Source organism: Siphateles boraxobius, unplaced genomic scaffold (assembly GCF_051911475.1).
Source record: "Siphateles boraxobius isolate OS27281-9 unplaced genomic scaffold, OSU_SipBor_1 19, whole genome shotgun sequence".
Taxonomy (NCBI): domain Eukaryota; kingdom Metazoa; phylum Chordata; class Actinopteri; order Cypriniformes; family Leuciscidae; genus Siphateles; species Siphateles boraxobius.
The window spans coordinates 5,987,799-6,009,845 of record NW_027508799.1 but is presented as its reverse complement, the minus strand read 5'-3'; the positions used below and the strand labels follow the sequence as shown (position 1 = coordinate 6,009,845).

The 22,047-nt window shown below is 43.3% G+C and overlaps 4 non-coding genes across 4 annotated transcripts; all 4 read right to left on the bottom strand.

The window, feature by feature from the left end:
* Positions 1-6,176: 6,176 nt before the first annotated feature.
* On the bottom strand, positions 6,177-6,248 carry trnap-cgg (transfer RNA proline (anticodon CGG)). The gene has a single exon. It is a non-coding gene; the product is annotated as a tRNA-Pro (tRNA).
* A 14,654-nt stretch (positions 6,249-20,902) lies between these two features.
* Positions 20,903-20,974, bottom strand: trnaq-cug (transfer RNA glutamine (anticodon CUG)). The gene has a single exon. It is a non-coding gene; the product is annotated as a tRNA-Gln (tRNA).
* Positions 20,975-21,178: 204 nt separating this feature from the next.
* Positions 21,179-21,250, bottom strand: trnaq-uug (transfer RNA glutamine (anticodon UUG)). Its single transcript has one exon. It is a non-coding gene; the product is annotated as a tRNA-Gln (tRNA).
* Positions 21,251-21,340: 90 nt separating this feature from the next.
* On the bottom strand, positions 21,341-21,413 carry trnaf-gaa (transfer RNA phenylalanine (anticodon GAA)). Its single transcript has one exon. It is a non-coding gene; the product is annotated as a tRNA-Phe (tRNA).
* Between the last annotated feature and the right edge of the window lie 634 nt (positions 21,414-22,047).

Sequence of the window (22,047 nt, the reverse complement as noted above, 5' to 3'; positions counted from 1 at the left end):
GCAGATGGGACCCCCAGCAGGTGAGTGGACTGGACAGGAGGAGCGGACTGACCAGAAAGCTCAGGAGCACAAGAAGCAGGTAGCACTGAGATCATATCAGATGTGTCCAAAAGTAAATCGGCAAGAGTGACCTCAATATGTTCAAGTTCTTCAAAGCCCTCATCAGTCTCTACTGGCTCTTCCAACTGCTCCAGCAATGTATTTGCCTCCTCGGAGTCTGGCGCCATACACTGTAGAGGTTCATTGTTCTGCCTCAACAGGTACTGCACTCCACTCAGTTCACCAGAAAATGCAAAACCAATAAAAAAATAAAATTAAAAAAAAACTACATAGAAACAGAGAAAGATAATGAGAAACAGAGAAAACTATGAGCATAAACATACAATATTAAATATGAATACCTGTGTACTTTGCGGGTGGTGTAAAAGAAGGAATCAGCTTCCTGCCAAAAACCTCATAATCTTTATTCACGCTGTGAACCAGCTCGCCCGAGTATGTGTGCAGGCCCGAGGTCTCTGCCTCCAGAGCAGCTGCTGCCCTGTTGTGGTTCCAACGATGTAGCCCATCTAGTAGGTAGATCTGGAAGTTGAGCGAGTTTGCACTGTTTCCTAAAGTAAATACAAAAAAACGGCAAAAAGGAATAAGGTCAAGTATTTCTGTTAAACATAAACATTATTGAGGTGCACGTACCTGGAATGAACCGGTTTAAGCGACAGTGGAATGACTCCAAAGATGTAGAACCTCTGGCACAGCGCAGTGTCTGCAGTTGCACTCCTCCCTTGGTGATGGTGCCCATCTGTGTGTACAGCGCCACACCAGGTGGGTCCTGAATGCACTTAACATGTCTCTTCTGAACACGCCAGATGTGCTGCATTCTGATGGGGTCCAGAAGAGGAACACCAAGGGCATCCTTACCCTTGTCACTGATGAGCTCATTGATGAGCTGATCCAACAGCCGGATGGTTTGGTCTTCTCCACGAGTCCTCCTCCTGCAGTGCAGCTCTAACTCTTCTTTTTTTATGTGCCGATCTAGCTGCTTCTCCGTCAGAGCCATCAGGCCTTGCTCTTTTAGCTGTGCTCTTTTTGCCTCTCTCAACTTGTTGACATCAGCAGCATCCCTCTCAAAAATACATGCTGATATGCGAGCCATGAAAGTGGGATAGAGCTGGTGTGCATCAGTGGTGCATCCCACAGCCAGGCGTCGCATATAGTGCCAGATGTCGAGGCGAACAATCAAGTTAGGCCATCCAGCAAATCTGGCCTTCAGCTTGGTCTCACCCACATCCTTGCAGCAGCCACAGTCCACATAGAGAGCAACAGGAGGGTCTACAACTGCAGCTTTATACCTGCGAGAAATAATTATCAAAAATAATTAAAGAATTTCATCATCAAACAACAGTAAATTACAAATGCAAATTGTAAATAGTAAATTCTAAACTAAGGACAAGTTAAATTACATGTAAGTGAAAATGTATTACAGGTAACATACCTGTCTACCAAGCCAGCTGCCATAAGATCCAAACCTGGACCCTCACCAGCAGTCAAGACACTGATGAGCACTTGACCCATCTCGTTACCAACGGATGTCAGCCACTGTGCAGTGCCTTTTGCCGGTCCTGAGAGCTTTTTGGTGATCTAAAACAAACATATATATTAAACCAATAGTAGCAACACCTTCAATGGTTCTATTGCATTAATATAGAGCTTATGCGTGTAATGTCATAAAAATATTTAGTGGTTATCTCTGCAATGTTATTCTTGTTTTAATCTTTGAATTGTCCCTCAATTTGACATTCCATCTTATGTTATTGTTTAAGTTGTTCATTCATTTGAGGTTCCATTTCTATTTAGATTTAAATATAAATAGAATTTGCATAACCTCAATACAATAATAATTAAAGATGTACCTTTCTGGTGGAATCCAGTTTTAAGATGGATCCATAAGTGGAGGTGATACTAGCCTTGATATCCTCCAGCCTGAACAGGATGTCTTGGCTGTACACCACTGAAAGCCACTTATAGCTGGGAATTGCCACAGGTTGGGGAGGCTCTTCAAATGTTGGTGGCATCAGGCAACTTTTGCTGGTAAAAGAAGCACACTCGCTGGTATACCGCGCAACCCTTTTCAGCCACTCTTCACTGTGGTTCTCTTTCAATTGGCCAATCAGTCGGACAGGGCCATTCCCCAGACCACGTTCCCGTAGGAGGCGTATCACCCTGATGTCACAGGCATATCTGTAATAAGAAATAAATTAAATATACATGGATAAGCAACTGACAAAAATCACACAATAATGTAACATACCGGCGGGTAAGAATGACCCTAAACTCAGAACGATGGGCCATGTCCAGCTGCTCAAGTATTTCCCTATTCCAAGACAGGTAGCTGCGGCGGCACTTGGAGCAAATCAGAGTCTCTGTGACCAGGTTGTAAAAGCGGTCAATGTCAAGGACCTGACGCACCCGTCTGTGAAGACCTCCACTAGTCAGAGGGCTTTTACAGGTTTGGTCCGCGCACAGCAGCCTGACTTTCCACAGCCTATACGGCATCCACAGCAGTAAGGGATGGGCAAAAAATCTGGCTGATGTTGGTGCCTGGTGGTAAATAAGGGATGGCTGTGGAGGGGAATACCACAACTGGAGATGGTCCTGGAGCTCCAAATTCCCACGAGCACCAACTCTGAACAATCCTGTGGAGACCCATTGGTGATCCTCCTGGGGAAAAGGACAGAAAAGGACAGGTCAAATAAAGACAAAAAAATACTAACCAAACATAGTAACAAGTGCAATGTTTTACCACATTCACTCCTAAACTCTGCCCCTCCACTGGCCGATGCCGTTGTTTTGGAGGCGGTAATGGAGGAGCAAGAAAAAATGATTCTGAACTTGGAGGCTGTGGTGGAGAGATGGTTTGAGGAGGACCACCTGCTAGCACTGGAGCCTCACACACACGGGCAGCTGCATTTGTAGCAGTGGTTGAATGAGTCTAAAAATACAAGGTATAAAAAAATTGTATCATTGGAATTTTTTTTGTAGCAAAGAAATAATAATTATTCATTACTTACATGAGCTTTCCGTCCAACATGTAAATTTGGCTTTGCACTCTCCACATGCTTTCCACCAAATCTGGACTTATTAAACTTTAAAGAGAGAAGTATTAATATGACAACTGTGAACCATTTTAAAACACATGCCATCATATGTACAGAGGAAAGGGCGAGGAAAATCACCAGTGATTTAAAGAAAGCACAATACTACTGTTCTATTCTATGTTAATAGTATAAACAATAATGTATAAGAACCCCTTTCATGCAAATGACGTGACAAATTTAGATGTGGGTTTTTTATTCAGTTATTAGTGATGTAGTTAGTTTCAACCTTATGACCTTCTTTTACCTACTACGCAATTTCCTCTGTTGTGGAACAGACCTGTTGCCAAACCAACCCAGATAGAAACAACAGAAATTGTCCAAGAATACATTAATGTTAAGAAATACCACATCTTTATATTGTGTGCACACTGCATCAACTGTAGTTAAACTGAAAGAGCCCAAATTAGCCTACCTTATGAGGATGAAATCCACACAGACACATCTGTGGCTGGGAGAAAAGCGTTAGCTGTCCTCTCAGCTGCAGAGGGCACTTCTCTATCTGTAAACAAAACAAAAGATGCCACTTATATTTATTTGTACAAGTTCTTGTTTTATGCTCATACTGTACATACTGAAAATATAATATGTCTACTACTCAAAATTAATATATATATTGTTGTAGAAATTTTAATAGTCATTGATCCCAAACAGGTATCATAAGAGAAAGAACCTATTCAATGTATAAAAGTATATGTGTGTACGTGCTTGTGCGTGACTTTTCAGGAACATATGGGACAGGACCTCTGACCTTAGGGACGGTCAGTTTTGGCCAGTTTATTTCAGTACCAGTTTGTGTCTTTAAGTAGAAACTGAACAGCAGTAAGGACCTTATCTGGGTGGGTGAAAGGTACAGCGGGTGAGGAGGAACCTTGAAAACAGTATAAAGGCTGTCTCATATCTTCCTGTTGGGTGTCACTCTCTTGCACAGCGTAACTTCTGTGTACTAGACTGAACCTATTCTTGCAAGAATAAATACTTATCTTATTATTAATTTGACTCTGAGTGTCTCTTACGCAGTGATGATGTTTAACAGAATTTTTGCCACAACAATATATATATATATATATATATATATATATATATATATATATATATATATTCCTTTTGATACTTTTTCCACATACCTTCTGATACAGACTGTACCACTTCTTTTGCCTTGGAGGAGGTCGGTTACCTGCATCTGATGGCCAGACACCAGTGGAGGCAAAAGACCTAAAGCGCGAGACCCACTCAGTATCATCCATAGCCTTGTGGCTTTTGGATTGTTGTTTGGACATTTTCTGTAATGACAGATACGCAGTTTTATTCATGTTATAGTGTAATTACATTAAGTCATCATGGCAAGGGCCCAAAATGAGGGATTACAGAGATGTTTTACGGAGGCAATCTTACTATTCCTAAAACGTAAGCCATTTCATTAACAATAAATACAATAACTATAAATAACATACCTGAGCGGAATATAAATAACAGCGGGATATAAATAACTTAAGCGGTGTTTGTGCTCAAAGATTGACAAAAATTGACTACGTGGTCATTTTTCCTGGTCCAAAATGACCGCCACATTATAGCAGTTTATAAATCCAAAATAATGCATACTGTATATATCATCACCTAATGTTGTGATAGATCTTGTGATAGAGTTTTTGTAAACATTACTAATTTTGAACTTCTATTTGCTATTTATGGCCTGGGCTCATACAAATTGTTTTGTAGTAAAACGTATAATGTAACTGTTATGGATTATTTTGACTATAACAAATACTCAGATTAAACATTGTGTTATTTCAACTGTGCCCATGTGTTAAAATGAACATGTGCCTGAATTTTATTTTATATACTTATTGTATTCTCATCCATTCACTTATGACTGGTCATTTTTTTACCACAAGTGTATAAAAGTTAAACAAACACCCAACAGTTAGAGACATTATCCAAATTTATTTTGTTACATTTTATGCCAGTGTTACAGTAGACTAGTACAATGAGATTTATTGTACATTGATTTATCCATTTCCTATAAAGTAACAAACACTATCAGATATGCTATTTTACTAGTTAATCCTGTCAGAAAACAAAATAAGTTTCGTTACTGACAAAAATGTACAATTGCCAAGCTCGATGATAACGTTAGCTATAGCTAACGTAACGTTAGCTAACGTTACCTATACAAAAAAAATAAGGTTTGCTTGCTGACTGAAGTTACACAAAGTCAGACAAAATCGAATAAAACTATTTACATTACAAATTGAGCTGCGACAATTATACCCTATTACTTACAATTACAGCTAACGTTAACTTAACTGATCGTTTTACAGAGCAATCTTGCTATTCCTAAAATACAGAAAACGTTCATTAACAATAAATACAATAACTATAAATAACAACGTTACCTGAGCGGAATATAAATTACAGCGGTGATGCGTTTATGCTCACCGTGCGGTGATTGGTGTATGAAAAATGGACATTGCCATTTCATTGGACGGCCAAAAAAGAGAATATGAGCGGAGATTGGATGGAATCTGCTCAAACTCAAAGATGGACAAAAATGGACTATGTGCGGTGATTTGTCTATGAAAAATGGACCTTGACATTTCATTGGACGGCCAGAAATGGAGCTCGTAACGTAATTGGTTTTGTAAAAGATGGAGCTCGACATTTTATTGGATAGATTTTACAGACGCACGGCTGTCAGGTAGAGCTATTTCGGCCAGGTCATCATGTCGTTTAGCCAGCAGGCATGTCTGGGAGACCGCCCGTCATTTTCGAGAAGAGCAGAGCGAAGGTCCCAGAGAGAAAATGAGTGGAACGTACGGGGATCGAACCTCCCGTCATTTTCGAGAAGAGCAGAGCGAATGTCCCAGAGAGAAAATGAGTGGCCCGTACGGGGATCAAACCCATGACCTTGGTGTTATTAGCACCACGCTCTAACCAACTGAGCTAACTCTTGCTCATTTTATCCCCAATTTCTCACAAATATCGTGGTCGCCCTAATCAGCCTGAAGAGATTAAAAGCCTAATAATGGGCTCGTCCGGGATTTGAACCCGGGACCTCTCGCACCCGAAGCGAGAATCATACCCCTAGACCAACGAGCCGAAACATACTTCCTCCCTACTGCTGCCGGGCCGCAAACATTTCAGCTTGCATGGCTTAAAGCGCAAATTTTTGATTAAATCTACAATTAAAAGGTAGCCAGTGCAAAGTTGCCAGCACAGAGGAAATGCGGCCTTTTTTTTGTGTTCATTGGAAATCACGCTGCAGCACCTGCACACGTGCTAGGGATTGCGCCTCGTCTTTGTCTTTGAGAGCGATGGACACCTTCTCTCCATCATTGAGGGGAATTAGCTCAAGTGGTAGAGCGCTCGCTGCGCAAAAGAAGGGGTCCAATCTTTGCGCCCCGCACGCAAGCGAAAAGGACGCAGAAAACGTGAAAAAACGCACAAATTTGCCCTGCAACAATATTCGGGCTATATTCCTGTACGTTATGGAAGAGTTTTAGTTACATGTGAAACAAGTCACACTCCACGGGCTGGGCTCGAACCCGTGTTATGCGCGACTAGTGTGTGATCAACTGCGCATGCGCCTTCACTTGGTTTTCAATGTGACATATCATTATATTGATTGATATTAATTGTGTATATTATTTTAAAAAAAAGATATTACATGTTTATGGTTTAATAAAACTAATACAAATGTTTATTCAAATATGTGTTTTTTGTGTGTGGGATTGATTGATGTGATTTATCTGATTTATTTTAGGACACTTCAAATGTTTTATACACACAAATATCGAAATGTAATTTTTTTATTAAAATGAATACACACAAATATTGAAATAAGGACACACAAACATAAATATATGTACATACACACAATATATGTGTTATATACAATGTATACTCTATGAAAGAGTGGGTGGGCCCATGTACAGTTTGCACATTCCAGTCCCAAGGCAATTAAAAGCAGCACAATGAATAAGAGTGTGAACAGTATTTATTTACTAAAACTACAAGACATTAATGAACAACAATAAACAACTAATAATGTAGAAATAGAACATTCTGTAATATAAATTAAACAAACAAGACATTACAGAAAGATTGAGAGAGAAAAAAGAACATAACTGTATTTACACATAGATATTTATTTACAGGTATTTACAAACAATCTTTTTTCTGTGTTGGAAGATTTTTATTATGGAGGTGGCTGTCGAGGTTTTTTCTGATGGCGCTGTTCTACCAGCCACTCCTCTAAAGATTTACCACCAGAGACACTGGGGCAAAACGTGGCACTGCCGAAGCGGCTGTGGCCGAACTCCTTGGTTTTGGGCTTGCCACACTTAGAGCATTTGTTATATGCCACTTCACGGACATATTTCCTTTTGTGGGCTCCACTGGCTTCCTCTTCTGCCCTGCGTCGTCTGTTCCTCTGAGTGAAGCAGGACACAGACACCGGGGCAGTGGGAGAAGGAGCCTCTCGCACGTCAGGAAACACTGGAGTTGGAGCCAGGAGAGGAGCAGCTGAAGCGCCACCTGCACTAGCTGCCAGCAGCATGGGCGCAGTGTTCAATAAAATGAACTGGGTGTAGTGGCACAGGAACTGGGTGAGGAGTAGGAGCTGCTGGGGTAATTGGCCTCACAATTGCAGCACTGGCAGGTCGTCTGCCCGGCCGTAGCTTAGGAGCCTGTCCCGCTCTGTTAGGAGGAAGGACAAACTCCTGCCGGGCCCCTGATGTGGAGGGAGCCTCATCCAGCTCTTCCCGCGGAGCAGGAAGCTGTGAGCTGGCCACGGCGATGCGGTCTTCTGCAGCAAGGCCCTGGGTAAGGACAGTCACTTCCTGGGTGTTCTCCCTTCGATTAAACCTGCAATCAAAAAATGTATTCATAATAAATAACTGCTATCCCTTTCTTTCAAATGTCAATGTAAAACCATGCTTACTACCGAGTGAGAGTCCTCTGATTCAGCATAAACAGCTGAAGTGACGTGGCCTCCATCAGAGTTTGGCAGTTCAGCACCAGGTCTCGGATGTGGTGGTAATCCGTGAGCACCTTAGTCCAACGAGGAAGACGGACTCCATCCTTCTTAGTTGGGGACTTGTGAAGTGCACACAGTTTGATACACATGGCCTCAACTAAGCGACAGGTGCTGGGCCACTGAGCTGGCCCCCCAGGATGACCAATCAGGCACCTCTTCACACTGTCCACACCCGGTGTCACTCCTGTGTTTTTTGGAGCCTTGAAGCGTCCGTGGGTCAGTTTGGGCTGGTGTCTGGGCTGATAGTGGATCTTCCTCTTGTCCCCATCAGGAGGAGGAGTCCACAGACGGATGACCTCTGTGACCTGCTGCTCGTCCAGGTAGAGTGCCTGACGGAGGGACACCAGGTACTCAGCCAGATCCTGCACCTTATCCCAGCCTGCAACGCCATCGGGTCCAAGAACAGGAGCGCAGGAAAGTATTACAATAACAATACACAGCATGTTAAATGTCAGAGTGTAAAAGCGAATAGAAACTAATACTGAGAAGCTTACTTACAGGAGCTTGGTCTGCAACACTGGACCCAGTTGATGTTGCAGGAGCAGAGGCAGCACTTGGCTGGACAGAAGGCTGTGGAGGAGACTGCAGAGGAGGCTGAGCAGGGGACAGAGGAGGAGACTGCAGAGGAGGCTGGGCAGGGCGCAGAGGAGGAGACTGCAGAGGAGGCTGGGCAGGGGGCAGAGGAGGAGACTACAGAGGAGGCTGGGCAGGGCGCAGAGTAGGAGACTGCAGAGGAGGCTGGGCAGGGCGCTGCAGTCCTGTGGGTGGCTGTAGTGAGGATGGTCCTGGTGCAGAGGGACAGGGGTTGAAGGCCTGGGGGCCCCTGCTGTGGACTGGGACAGGCTCAATGGTGTCATAGAGGACTGGCACTGTGAGGTCCTCAGGTTCCTCCTCAACAAAGCCTTCGTCCTGCTCCACCTCATCAGTCATCTGCTCCACCAGCCGATCCTCCTCTTCTGGGTTATCCATAACAGTCAGGGATTTCCCAGACTGACTGTACAGATACTCCATACCCAGCAGCTCCCCTGCAAAAGAACACACATACAAAGCACATTCACATTATTATAGATGTAGTGGCTATTGGTCCATAACAAACTGAAACAAAAAAAACAATCAAACTTTTCAAAGTTTGATCGTTTGTAGGCTTGACGCAGTTTAACAGATCAAAAAATGTAAATACTAAACAAGAAGATAATAAGCATAAATGCAAAATAAAGCAAATTCACTTTAACAAAAGAAAGCAAAGAAATAAGGCTATAAAGGGTCAAATTAAGCCTAGTACAACAAAGTACAAATAACTCCAACAATAGTTGAATTATTTGAAATACAATATAACAAATGTACACTCAAGCACTCATTCACCTGTATAATGTATAATCTTTTGTTTGAGATAACATGAATAATTCTCACCTGTGTAAGCCCCTGGAGGCTGGTAGCGATCATCCAGGGACATCTTCAGCACTTTGCGGCTGAGCCGGTCCATTGCCTCCCTCTCAACGCTACTGTAGGTCCTCAGGTCAGTCTTTCCCCTCACTGCTTCATCCATCCGGTCCTGGTTCCAGCGCATCAGGCCTTCCAGGAGATAGGCATGGAAATGCGCATCACTGGCACTGGTCCCTACAGGTCAAATAAAGTCAAATATTAGTTATCTATGTATTCAGTATGGCAGAATAGGTTATACAAGTTTAAAGTTTTTTGCAGGTTATAAAAGTTATAACCTACCTGGGATGAAGCGATTTAAATGGAGGTGGAGAGACTCCAAGGAGGTGGAGCAACGAGCACAGCGATAGCAGCTGAGCTCCACACCACCCTTCTTCAGTGTGTCTGTCTTCTGGTACAGAGGGAAGCCCTCTGGGTCCTGAATACAGGCGATGTGCCTCTGCTGGCCTGTGGGCTGCTGGCCTCTGCGCGTGTGGGCTGCAGCAGTCTCTGTCCACATACATGACGGCGGGTGGTGCCACTCCCGCCTCCCTGTACCTCTTCATGAGACCCACCGCCATGGGCCACAATCCATGCCCCTCTGCCGCTGTGAGGACTGACACCAACACCTGGCCGTGCTCATTGCCTACATTACTGCACCAACCAGCAGTGTTGGCAGCAGCGCCGGCCAGTTTTTTGGTGACCTATGTAAAAAAAAAAACAGTAGAATAAACAAATGTAAGAAAAATTTAAGATAATAACAATTATTATTACTCAAACTTGAATTTTTATACCTTTTTGGTGGAGTCCATCTTGAGACAAGAGCCAAAGACTGAGGTTATTTTGGCCTTGACCTCAGGTAGCCGCGAGAGGACGTCCCTGGCATACACAGACAACAGCCACTTGGGTTTGGGGATGGGTGGGAGGGGCGGGGGCGCAGAAAAGAGTGGAGGCTCAACGATGGAGGAGTCTGTGAAGGGCTCACAGACAGTGAGGTACTCCAGCGTCCGCTGTGACCATGCTGAGGTGTGTTGCTCCTGCAGCTTTTTGTGAAGCTGTGTGACACTGTTGCCCCGGGTCCTCTCCCGCATCATTATGACTACACGGTAGTCACACGAGTACCTACAGACAGTCAAATAATTCTGTTCAGTGCCACATCTTATTATTTCAATGTTAATATCAGTAAATCAACGTATTTGATTTTATACATTACAACAAATTACAGTGCATTGCTCTAAATATGAATGTGTTCTACCTGTATGTCAGAATGGCGGGGAATTTTCTGCGGTGTCCCATGTCGACCTATCCCAGGATGTCTTCAGACCAGGCTGGATACTTCTTCTTGCACCCTTTGCACTCCAGATACTCTGTGGCCATGTCATACCACCCGTCTATGTCCAGGACCTTGCGCACAGTGCGATAAAGGCCAGCAGCTGTCAGCTTATGGTTATTTCAGGCTGGCTGGACACAGACAAGTGGAATGGACCACATCTTCAGCGGCATCCAGAGGAACAGAGGGCGGCAGAAGAAGATATCAGGAGAAGTAGGGGGCTGGGTGAAGACGGTCGGGGGCTGGGGAGGATACCACCAGAAGTTGGGATTTGGCGTCAGCTCAGGCTTCCCTGTTTTTATGTTGGCCCTGAACACAGTCTTCCTGATCCAGTCCTGCTGGAAAGATGGGAGTTGCTCTTTCCAGTGGACAGGAAGCTCTGCAGGCGACTGGGACACCTGGCCAGGGGTCCACAATGCTGGAGGAGCAGGATAAGGGGCAGGAGCAGGGGCAGTAGCACGAGCCGGGGCAGGAACAGGGCCTCTCGAGCCTGCAGTGGCTGGAGCGTAAAAAAACACAACAAAATTATCTTATTGTTTTAGACTTTCACTGCATGACTTTCTCAGCTCTGCTGGACAGCTACTGCGATTACAAGGTTTACTGCAAAGCATGTATGATTAGTAGAGAGACGACATGATGATGAAAAGATTGAAGGAAGCAGTGAAAATCATCCTGTTTTTCATCCAAGCACCATTAGAAGAAATACAAGAAGAAAAAAAGATGGGATCAGCCAAGTGTGAAGCGAAGCAGACCAAACACTACAACAGCCACTTATTCCAAGGGGAGTGGGGGAAGTGTGAGATGACAAGAATGAGCTTTAGTCAGTGATTACGATAAAAAATGAAATAAAACCTTTTACATAAACCTTTAAATTCTCTTTTTTCCTTTGAGGATGTTCACTCAAAGAGTGAATGTAGATTGACACCTGAGAAGTGCCATTCCTCTGTGTTGTGAAATAAAATAATATGTCATTTACAAAATACTGTTTTGTTTTATTTGTAATTGTTTGTAAAATATTGTTTAAGATTTACATACCTTGAGGAAGTTGTTCCTCAGCTTGCGAGGCTACAGTTGCCATCTCCAGGTCATCTTCCTCCTCAAAAAAATCCGTAGCAGCAGAGTCTGTAAAATAACATAAAACACTAAGCACATGTCACCAACACACTTGTATGCGTTAAGTGATACTCACCACATGTAAAGAGCTGTCTCCGGGCTGCGGACTCAGACGCAGGAGGTACACGTGGTCCTGCAGCTGTTGAACACGTATTTTCGTTAAACATATATACTGCATAATATATACTGTAATGATTTTAAAGCTTGCAAATCACTTACAGGGTTTGGCTGGAGACAAAATCTTTTGTGCCAGCTGTGAAGCAGATAAATGCCCCCGCGCCAACAAGGCCTTCACATTGGTCGCCAGCAGTGGCCTGTTCTTAGTGGCAGTAGGTGGAGGAGGAACAGACACAGTGGCAGTGGGCACAGCAGCAGTGAGGACAGATGCAGTGGGCACAGTGGTGTTGGGCACGTGGGCTGGAGCCTGCCTCTTCAGCACGTATGCTTTGAAAAGGGCCATTGTCAGGGTTCTGTCACTTCCGTCTTGTCTATTTCTTGGTTTTGTGACAGAGCCCTGACACTCATGTTTTGTCTTGTGCTGTCTAGCACGCAGCTTGTTTACACTAGCTGTGTGCTTACATGTTGTCTTGTTTTGTGTGAGCACATGGCTGGTGATTTTGTTTTACTGGCCATGTGCTTGTGTTCAAGTCATGTTTGGTGTGAGCACATGGCTTGTCATGTTTCCTTGTGCCATGTGCTCTCCTGTTGATTGTCTAGCCCCTCCCATCTTTTTACCTGATTATTGATTAATTTGCCCCACCTGTCCTCCCTGTTACCTCCTTTGTTTGGTCTCCCTATTTATTCTCCCTGTGTTTGCAGTCCTGGGCTGTTTCGTTGTCGTATGTACCTGGTGTGTTACCCCTTGTGTCAAGTCAAGTCAAGTCATTTGTTTTCCCCTACGGGGTAGTTTTGTTTGCATTTGTTTTATTTTTAATAGTTAATAAAAACCCATTTTTCCTGCAATTGAGTCCTTGCTTCATCTCCTCAACCCCACACCTGACAGCCATATTGGTGTTAGGCCTGGCCTTTGCCTTCTTCAGGTAGGTGATGAGAGCCTGGGCCTCCTTGCTTGGGTCTTCATACACCTCCTTCATTGACCTACCCTTAAAATCCCCAAACTACACCATCAGACATCCAGAGTCTCCTGTCCTCTGGGCCTCCTGCAGCATGGCCTGTTTTTTCTGATACACCTCCACAGCCTCGCCTACCTCCCTGATCTGCGAGGTGTATCTGAGGAAAAGGTGTTTGTTGGCCGACAGCGGGTTGTCCATCTCCTCCTCCCCCAAAATGCTGCTGACCAGATAGCAGGCATACCCCAGTGAGTTCTCCAGCAGCCACAGGAACCTCTGACCCTGGTGTTTCCCAAACTGGATCTTGCAGTGAGCCAGAACCAGGAACTGGTCTCCAGGATTCCCTCCATTCTGCCTCACAAAGGCAGTGGCCTCAGCCAGGACCTCCTCCTTACACCTGGCCCTCCCTGCCAACACGATCTCCCTCCTATTGGCCTCCTCAGTTGGCCCCATAAGGAGTCGACCCTCAGAGGTTCTTCGTAAAACCGGGTATGCATACATAATCTGAAAGGACACAGGCATAAACAGAACGTTACGTAGCTGTCATATTCCAACTGAAAGTATTTTACTACAGCATTTGTTTTTATGTAATTAATTATTATAATATTATAATAATTAATGATTATTATTATTATGAGCATAAGCATTATAGTTTTTTATACAACTGTGAATCACTTTGAATTGCCTTGTGTACAAATTGTAAATAGTGTGATGAACTTATTAATAAGAAAATAAATAACACTTCTTGGTACAATCTTGCTGGTATCATGCCATGCTTAAATCATTTTGTTTTGTTTAGCTTTTGTGGCAGAGATTACTAAGAAACACCAAATATAACATAAAGGCGTTTATGACAATTCATAATAATAGGATCATCAAACAGATCTAAAACGTAAAATGGTACATCAAATCGTTTTGGTATATCTTTTATAACATAGTTGAGAATCATTTGTTGAAGCAAAAAACACTTGTTTTGCCTATTCATGTCTTTTTAAATATGTATAACATAGTATTTAAAAAGATAACATAAATATGTATACCGGTGTATAACATAGTATAGTATAACATATATGAATTAAATTTTTTTTTTTTTTAAAGGTTTTAGTAAAAATCTTCTTGTGCTCAAAATAATGTATTGAATGACACAAAAAATACTAAATTAACAACAGCAAAAAATGGTTTAAGGAGGATATAGCTTAATTAGCGGTCGGCTAATTATCTTGACAGTAGTGACGTTTTTTACTGTATATCATGGTAAAGTTGCAGGTTCACATGTACAGAAGAAAACGTGTGCTATTACACGCTAGCTAGCTTTATTGGCATGTTTAATTGTCTAAAAACAAACACTGTTTATGAATAAATAATGATCGATTATACAGTCGTGAAGAATAGACTTACCTGTTGCAAAGATTGCAAAGAGGACGATAATAATAGCGGTCGCCGATTGGTCAAAAGTAAGCCACAGGAGCAGAGCCAGGAGAGAAACGCGATTGGTCAAAAGTAAGCCACAGGAGAGAAAGGCGATTGGTCAAAAGTAAGCCACAGGAGAGAAACACGATTGGTCAAAAGTAAGCCACAGGAGAGAACGCGATTGGTCAAAAGTAAGCCACAGCAGAGAAACACAATTGGCTCACGTGGGCTTACTTTGGGCTTACTTTGGCTCAATCGGTAGGAAGCAGTAGGCGCAAGCGAGAGGTAGCGGGATCGATGCCTAAATTCTCCAGTGCTGTCCATCCTTTTTACGCCCCCCTTCAAGGGGCACTACCTAGATGAGCTCTTGCGGCTCAGTGCTGCCGAAAAAGTTTTTTCGAACGAAGTACTGCACACATTCCTGGCAAAAGCAGGTCCCACCGAGATTTGAACTCGGATCGCTGGATTCAGGGCCCAGAGTGCTAACCATTATACCATGGCACCTTGGCGTGTGTCAACTTTTCCCATGAGCATCAGAGATTTAAGTAATTGAGTCCAGAAGCGCGATAGCAAGGAGCAAATGAAGCCTTTGCTTTTTAAGCCCTCTCCCAACTGAGCTATTTCGGCTAGATACTTGTGCGGTTTAGCCAGCAGGGATGTCTGGGAGACCGCCCGTCATTTTCGAGAAGAGCAGAGCGAAGGTCCCAGAGAGAAAATGAGTGGCCCGTACAGGGACCGAACCCGCGACTTTGGCGTTATTAGCACCACGCTCTAACCAACTGAGGTAACCGGCCTTTCTCTGGCACATTTTATCCCCAATTTTTCAGAAATATCCTGGTTGCACTAATCAGGCTGAAGAGATTAAAAGAAAAGCCTAATATTCTTTTTTTTCAAATGTTCATCACTCTTATTCCCGGATTGATTACTTTATGCTGGATAACGATTTAATTTCTAGAGTTCAGTCTTGTGCATATAAAAGTAGTATTATATCGGACCATGTTCCTCTTACTCTTGATTTGACCTTTCTGAATTTGCCTTCCCATAGGAGGAACTGGCGTTTCAATACTTCACTCTTGGCAGATGATAATTTTGTTTCCTTTGTTGCTGACCAAATTCCTTTTTTTCTAAGCGTTAATAAATCAGTAGACATTTCAGATTCAACAGTGTGGGAGGCCCTTAAGGCATATATTAGAGGCCAAATTATTTCATATGGTGCTAATAAAAGGAAGCTCTCTAAAGAAAAACAAATCTTACTCGCTAATGATATTTCAAAGTTAGATGAACAATATGCTAGGTCTCCCACGCCAGATCTGTATAATAAACGTCTTAAACTTAAATCAGAGCTTGACTTGCTTTCAACCAATGAGATAGAGGGCCTTTTGAGAAGAATTAGGAGTGTTTTTTATGAAAGTGGGGAGAAATCCGGGAAAGTTTTAGCTAATAAGCTGCGAGGGCTACGTGCAAAACAAATTATAAATGGTCTGAGTCTAGATAACGGGGAGGTCACAACTGATCCAAATACTATTAATGACAAGTTTAGAGATTTTTATTCTACTTTGTATACATCTGACTCCTCTTCGCAGGGGGATATCGAAGATTTTCTCGACCGACTAAATGTCCCCACGTTATCCTTGGATGTTCGTAACCTTTTAGAAGTACCGATTACTCAGGAGGAAATGGCGGCTGCTATCTCATCGCTACAATCTGGCAAAACCCCGGGACCTGACGGCTTTCCGTCAGAATTCTATAAAAAAATTCTCAGTTCAACTTGTTCCTTTTTTGACATCTGTTTTTTCTGAGTCTCTTAAGACTGGGACTATTCCCCCAACGTTAAATCAAGCCTGTATCTCTTTATTACTCAAAAAGGATAAAGACCCCTTAGACTGTGCGTCTTATAGGCCAATTTCTTTGCTCAACTGCGACGTTAACATTTTAGCGAAGGTGCTTGCCTCTAGACTTGAAGATGTCCTCCCCACTATCGTCTTTCCTGATCAAACAGGGTTCATAAAGAATCGTCAATCATTTTTTAATATCCGCCGCTTACTCAATGTGGTATACTCTTTGAACCAGGCCATCCCAGAATGTGTTGTTTCTTTAGATGCAGAGAAGGCGTTTGACAGGGTTGAGTGGGAGTACCTTTTTTTAGTTTTGGAAAAATTTGGATTTGGCCCGATCCTTCTCTCTTGGATTAAATTACTCTACAGTACCCCTTCTGCAGTAGTCCTAAGCAATGGTCTGCACTCTAGGCCATTTAACTTGCACCGCGGCACTCGACAGGGCTGTCCGTTAAGCCCACTACTATTTGCCCTAGCTATTGAACCTTTAGCAATCGCCCTACGCCAGAGTCAGCAGATCACTGGAAATACCCGTGGTGAGACCGTCCATAAGGTAACTCTATATGCAGACGATCTACTGCTTTTTATGTCAAATCCACAAACTTCTTTACCCGCAGCTCTATCCTTGATTGAGAATTTTGGTTGGTTTTCTGGTTATAGGCTTAATCTGCACAAGATTGAATTTTTCCCAATTAACGAGGTAGTTACACAACTACAGTATTCAAACATACCACTGAAACTAGCAAAAAATAAGTTCACTTATCTTGGGGTCTGTATCACTCGCCATCATAAGCATCTTCTTAAACATAATTTTGGCATGCTTCTTGAACGGATTAAGAAAGATCTCTCTAAATGGTCCCCTATAAAGATTTCTCTCATTGGGCGCATTAATTCTATTAAAATGGTGGTGCTTCCTAAATTTCTTTATCTCTTTCAGTGTTTACCTTTATTTATTCCCCTGTCTTTTTTTTAAGTCTTTGGACTCTGTTATCTCTTCTTTTATTTGGAATGGTAAGCACCCTCGCTTACACAAAGCTTACCTTCAGAGGCCTAGATGAAATGGTGGTATGTCCTTACCCAATTTTAAGTTTTACTACTGGGCAGCTAACATACGAAATACACTTTATTGGTGGCATTATCACCTTTTGCCCAATAGACCGTCCTGGGTGGACATGGAAATAAATGCTTGCATCTAAACTACAGTCTACCTCTTATATTCCGGTCGATTGCCCAGTGGTGAAACACTCGTTGAGGATTTGGATCCAATTCAGGAAGTCATTTGGTTTTAGGGACCCCTCTCTTCTTAGCCCTGTGTTCCGTAATCATTTTTTTTCGCCCTCAATGCAGGATGGTTCATTCAATAGTTTGTCTCAAAAGGGGATAAAATGTTTCAAAGACTTATTTTTGGATAATGTATTTGCTTCCTTTGAACAATTGGTGTCACGTTTTGGTCTTACCAAGTCAGATTTCTTTAGAGTCTTGCAAGTAAGACATTACGTTAAGTCACTTATACCAGACTTCCCAGCGATGCCCTCCGAAAATCCTTTGGATAGGTTCCTTTAATGTAATACATTGGTCGAGGGCTCAATTGCTACTATTTACAATTTAATTATCAATCTGGCATCTTCATCCCTGGATAACATTAAAGGAGAACTCCGGGCAATTTTGATGTTAATCTTGATCGCTAGACCTTTGTGAGTACTGACTATAGAAAAAAAACGAACCGGATTGGTGCTTGCTACTCGGAGCTGCGACCGCGAATGCCCAGAGCTCCCACCCAGCTAAAACGGCAGCTATGGGGGCATGGACATAAAGAGCGTTTTTGAGCCTCTTAACAGACACAAAATGCAATTAAAATGTCTGTCCAACATGAACAGGGACCCTACATGTGAACAAGATACGTTTAGCAACTTAGCCATTGTTTCAACTCATCTAAATAGTCTTTTAGACGGCAAGCTGTAGTCTCGCGCTGCAGTCCTGTGCTGTAGCCGGAAAAGGTAAACAATGTCCAGGTGGGAGGAGCGTTGATCATGTGCGACGAGATAAGATCAGAGTTGCTTACAAGTGAAGAAGAAATGGTTCGTGTTTGTGCCTTTCCGAATTGTGGCAACAGAATGCGAAAATATAAGAGCTTACATTTTCATTGTCTTCCTTTTCATGACCTCGAGATTCTGCAGTTGTGGCTAGTTGTACTTCAACTTGATGTGCAAACTCCCGTAGAGGTACTACGCACTAAAGATTACCGCATTAATGTATTTAATATATTTAGTATTTAGTAATGTATTTGCTTCCTTTGAACAATTGGTATCACGTTTTGGTCTTACCAAGTCAGATTTCTTTAGAGTCTTGCAAGTAAGACATTACGTTAAGTCACTTATACCAGACTTCCCAGCGATGCCCTCCGAAAATCCTTTGGATAGGTTCCTTTAATGTAATACATTGGCCGAGGGCTCAATGGCTACTATTTACAATTTAATTATCAATCTGGCATCTTCATCCCTGGATAACATTAAGAGAGCTTGGGAGGAAGACCTTGACAGACCACTCTCCGAAGACACCTGGAACTGTGTCCTTAAACAGGTCCACTCATCGTCAATGTGTGCTCGGCATTCACTTATACAGTTTAAAGTTGTACACAGAGCTCATATATCCAAAGTTAAACTAGCTCGAATGTTTCCTGGTACTAGCCCTATGTGCAATAGATGTCAATGTACCGAGGGAACGTTAACTCACATGTTCTGGACATGCCCCAAATTAGAGCGTTACTGGCGTTCGATATTTCACACCCTTTCTGTGGTTCTTCAGCATAGATTAGAGCCAGAACCTCTGGTGGCATTATTTGGAGTTGCCCCAGAGGACGTATGGTTGTCAGCATCAATGTGTAAAGTCCTTGCTTTCTCTTCCCTACTTGCACGTAGAGCAATATTATTAAAGTGGAAAGATCCCTTGCCACCCACTCATACTCAATGGATTAGAGATATGATGTCCTGTCTCTGCCTCGAAAAAATTAGGTATTCACTGAGAGGATCAGAAAAACAATTTTTTAAGATGTGGCGATCTTTTCTTGACTATGTCGATACGTCTATTTGAATAATGCCACTACTATTTTTTTTTATTTTTTTTCGTTTTTTATTTTTTTTATTTATTTTTTATTTGTTTATGTATTTGGTTGGAGGTTTATGTTTGTTAGCATGTTTGTAAATATTGTATGTATGCTCGGTTCTTACAATTCCATTTTGAAGTAATGGATAGTATGGGCATCATTCTTAAATTGGATGGTGAGGGGTGGGGGATTGTGAATGTGATTTATATTGTAAAAATCAATAAAAACAAACTTTGAAATAAAAGCAAAATCTAATAATGGGCTTTAAACCCAGGACCTCTCGCACCCTCAGCGAGAATCATACCCCTAGACCAACGAGCCGAAACATACGTCCTCCCTGCTGCTGCCGGGCCGCAAACATTTCAGCTTGCATGGCTTAAAGCGCAATTTTTTAATTAAATCTACAATTAAAAGGTAGCCAGTGCAAAGTTGCCAGCACAGAGGAAATGCGGCCTCTTTTTTGTGGTCATTGCTAGGGATCGCGCCTCGTCTTTGTCTTTGAGAACGATGGACACCTTCTCTCCATCATCGAGGGGAATTAGCTCAAATGGTAGGGCGCTAGCTTAGCGTGTGAGAGGTAGCGGGATCGATGCCTGCATTCTCCAGTGCTTTCCATCTTTTTTACGCCCCCCTTCAACGGGCACTCCCTAGATGAGCTCTTGCGGCTCAGTGCGGCTCCTTGCGATAGCAAGGAAATATGAAGCCTTTGCTTTTTAAGCCCATGTTTCCCCAATTCCGACTCGGTTTGAGAGTGCCAATTTCACTGCCAAGTCAGCAGTTGCGCATCACCTCTGTTTTTTCCCTCCCTTCCGCAAAGAACCTAAAAAGTTTCCACCGAGATTTGAAATCGGATTGCTGGATTCAAAGTGCAGAGTGCTAACCATTACATCATGGAAGCAACACACCCTGCTAGCTGGCTGTCTGAGAGGCAGATAACGATGAGGCTAGGTGGTATCAGGTAGACTAAAAGAGGCGGACGTGGTTCCTCTGCCGAAACCCAGGATTGAACCAGGGACCTTTAGATCTTCAATCTAACACTCTCCCAACTGAGCTATCTAGGCCAGGTACTTGTAATGTTTAGCCAGCAGGCATGTCTGGGAGACCGCCCGTCATTTTCGAGAAGAGCAGAGCGAAGGCCCCAAAGAGAAAATGAGAAAATCACGCTGCAGCACCTGCACACGTGCTAGGGATCGCGCCTCGTCTTTGTCTTTGAGAGCGATGGACACCTTCTCTCCATCATCGAGGGGAACTAGCTCAAATGGTAGAGCGCTTGTTTAGCATGCGAGAGGTAGCGGGGTCGATTCCTGCATTCTCCAGTGCTGTCCATCCTTTTTACGCCCCCCTTCAAGGAGCACTACCTAGATGAGCTCTTGCGGCTCAGTGCTGCCGAAAAAGTTTTTTCAAACGAGGTACTGCACACATTCCTGGCAAAAGCAGGTCCCACCGAGATTTGAACTCGGATCGCTGGATTCAGAGCCCAGAGTGCTCACCATTACACCATGGAACCTTGGCGTGTGTCAACTTTTCCCATGAGCAGGAGAGATTTAAGTCATTGAGTCCAGAAGCACGATAGCAAGGAGCAAATGAAGCCTTTGCTTTTAAGCCCATGTTTCCCGAATTCCGACTCGGTTTGAGAGTGCCAATTTCACTGCCACGTCAGCAGTTGCGCATCACCTCTGTTTTTTCCCTTCCTTCCGCAAAGAACCTAAAAAGATTCCACCGAGATTTGAACTCGGATCACTGGATTCAAAGCCCAGAGTGCTAACCATTACACCATGGAACCAACACACCCTACTTGCTGGCTGTCTGAGAGCCATATAGCGATGAGGCTAGATGGAATCATGTAGAGTAAAAGAGCCTGATGTGGTTCCTCTGCCGAAACCCGGGATTGAACCAGGGACCTTTAGATCTTCAGTCTAACGCTCTCCCAACTGAGCTATTTCGGCCAGGTACTTGTGCGGTTTAGCCAGCCTCCATCTCTGGGAGACCGCCCGTCATTTTCGAGAAGAGCAGAGCGAAGGTCCCAGAGAGAAAATGAGTGGCCCATACGGGATCGAACCCGCAACCTTTGGGTTATTAGCACCACGCTCTAACCAACTGAGCTAACCTGCCTCTCTCCGGCACATTTTATCCCCAATTTCTCAGAAATATCCTGGTTGCCCTAATCAGGCTGAAGAGATTAAAAGCAAAGCCTAATAATTGTCTCGTCCGAGATTTGAATCCGGGACCTCTCGCACCCTAAGCGAGAAACATACCCCTAGACCAACGAGCCGAAACATACGTCCGTCTTGCTGCCGGGCTGCAAACATTTCAGCTTGCATGGCTTAAAGCGCAATTTTTTGATTAAATCTACAATTTAAAGGTAGCCAGTGCAAAGTTGCCAGAACAGAGGAAATCCGGCCTCTTTTTTTGTGGTCATTGGAAATCCCGCTGCAGCACCTGCACACGTGCTAGGGATCGCGCCTCGTCTTTGTCTTTGAGAGCGATGGACACCTTCTCTCCATCATTGAGGGGAAGAGAGAGAAGGAGGAATGAAGGGGAAGGAGAAGAGAAAAAAAGAGGGGAAAAAGGAGAAAATCG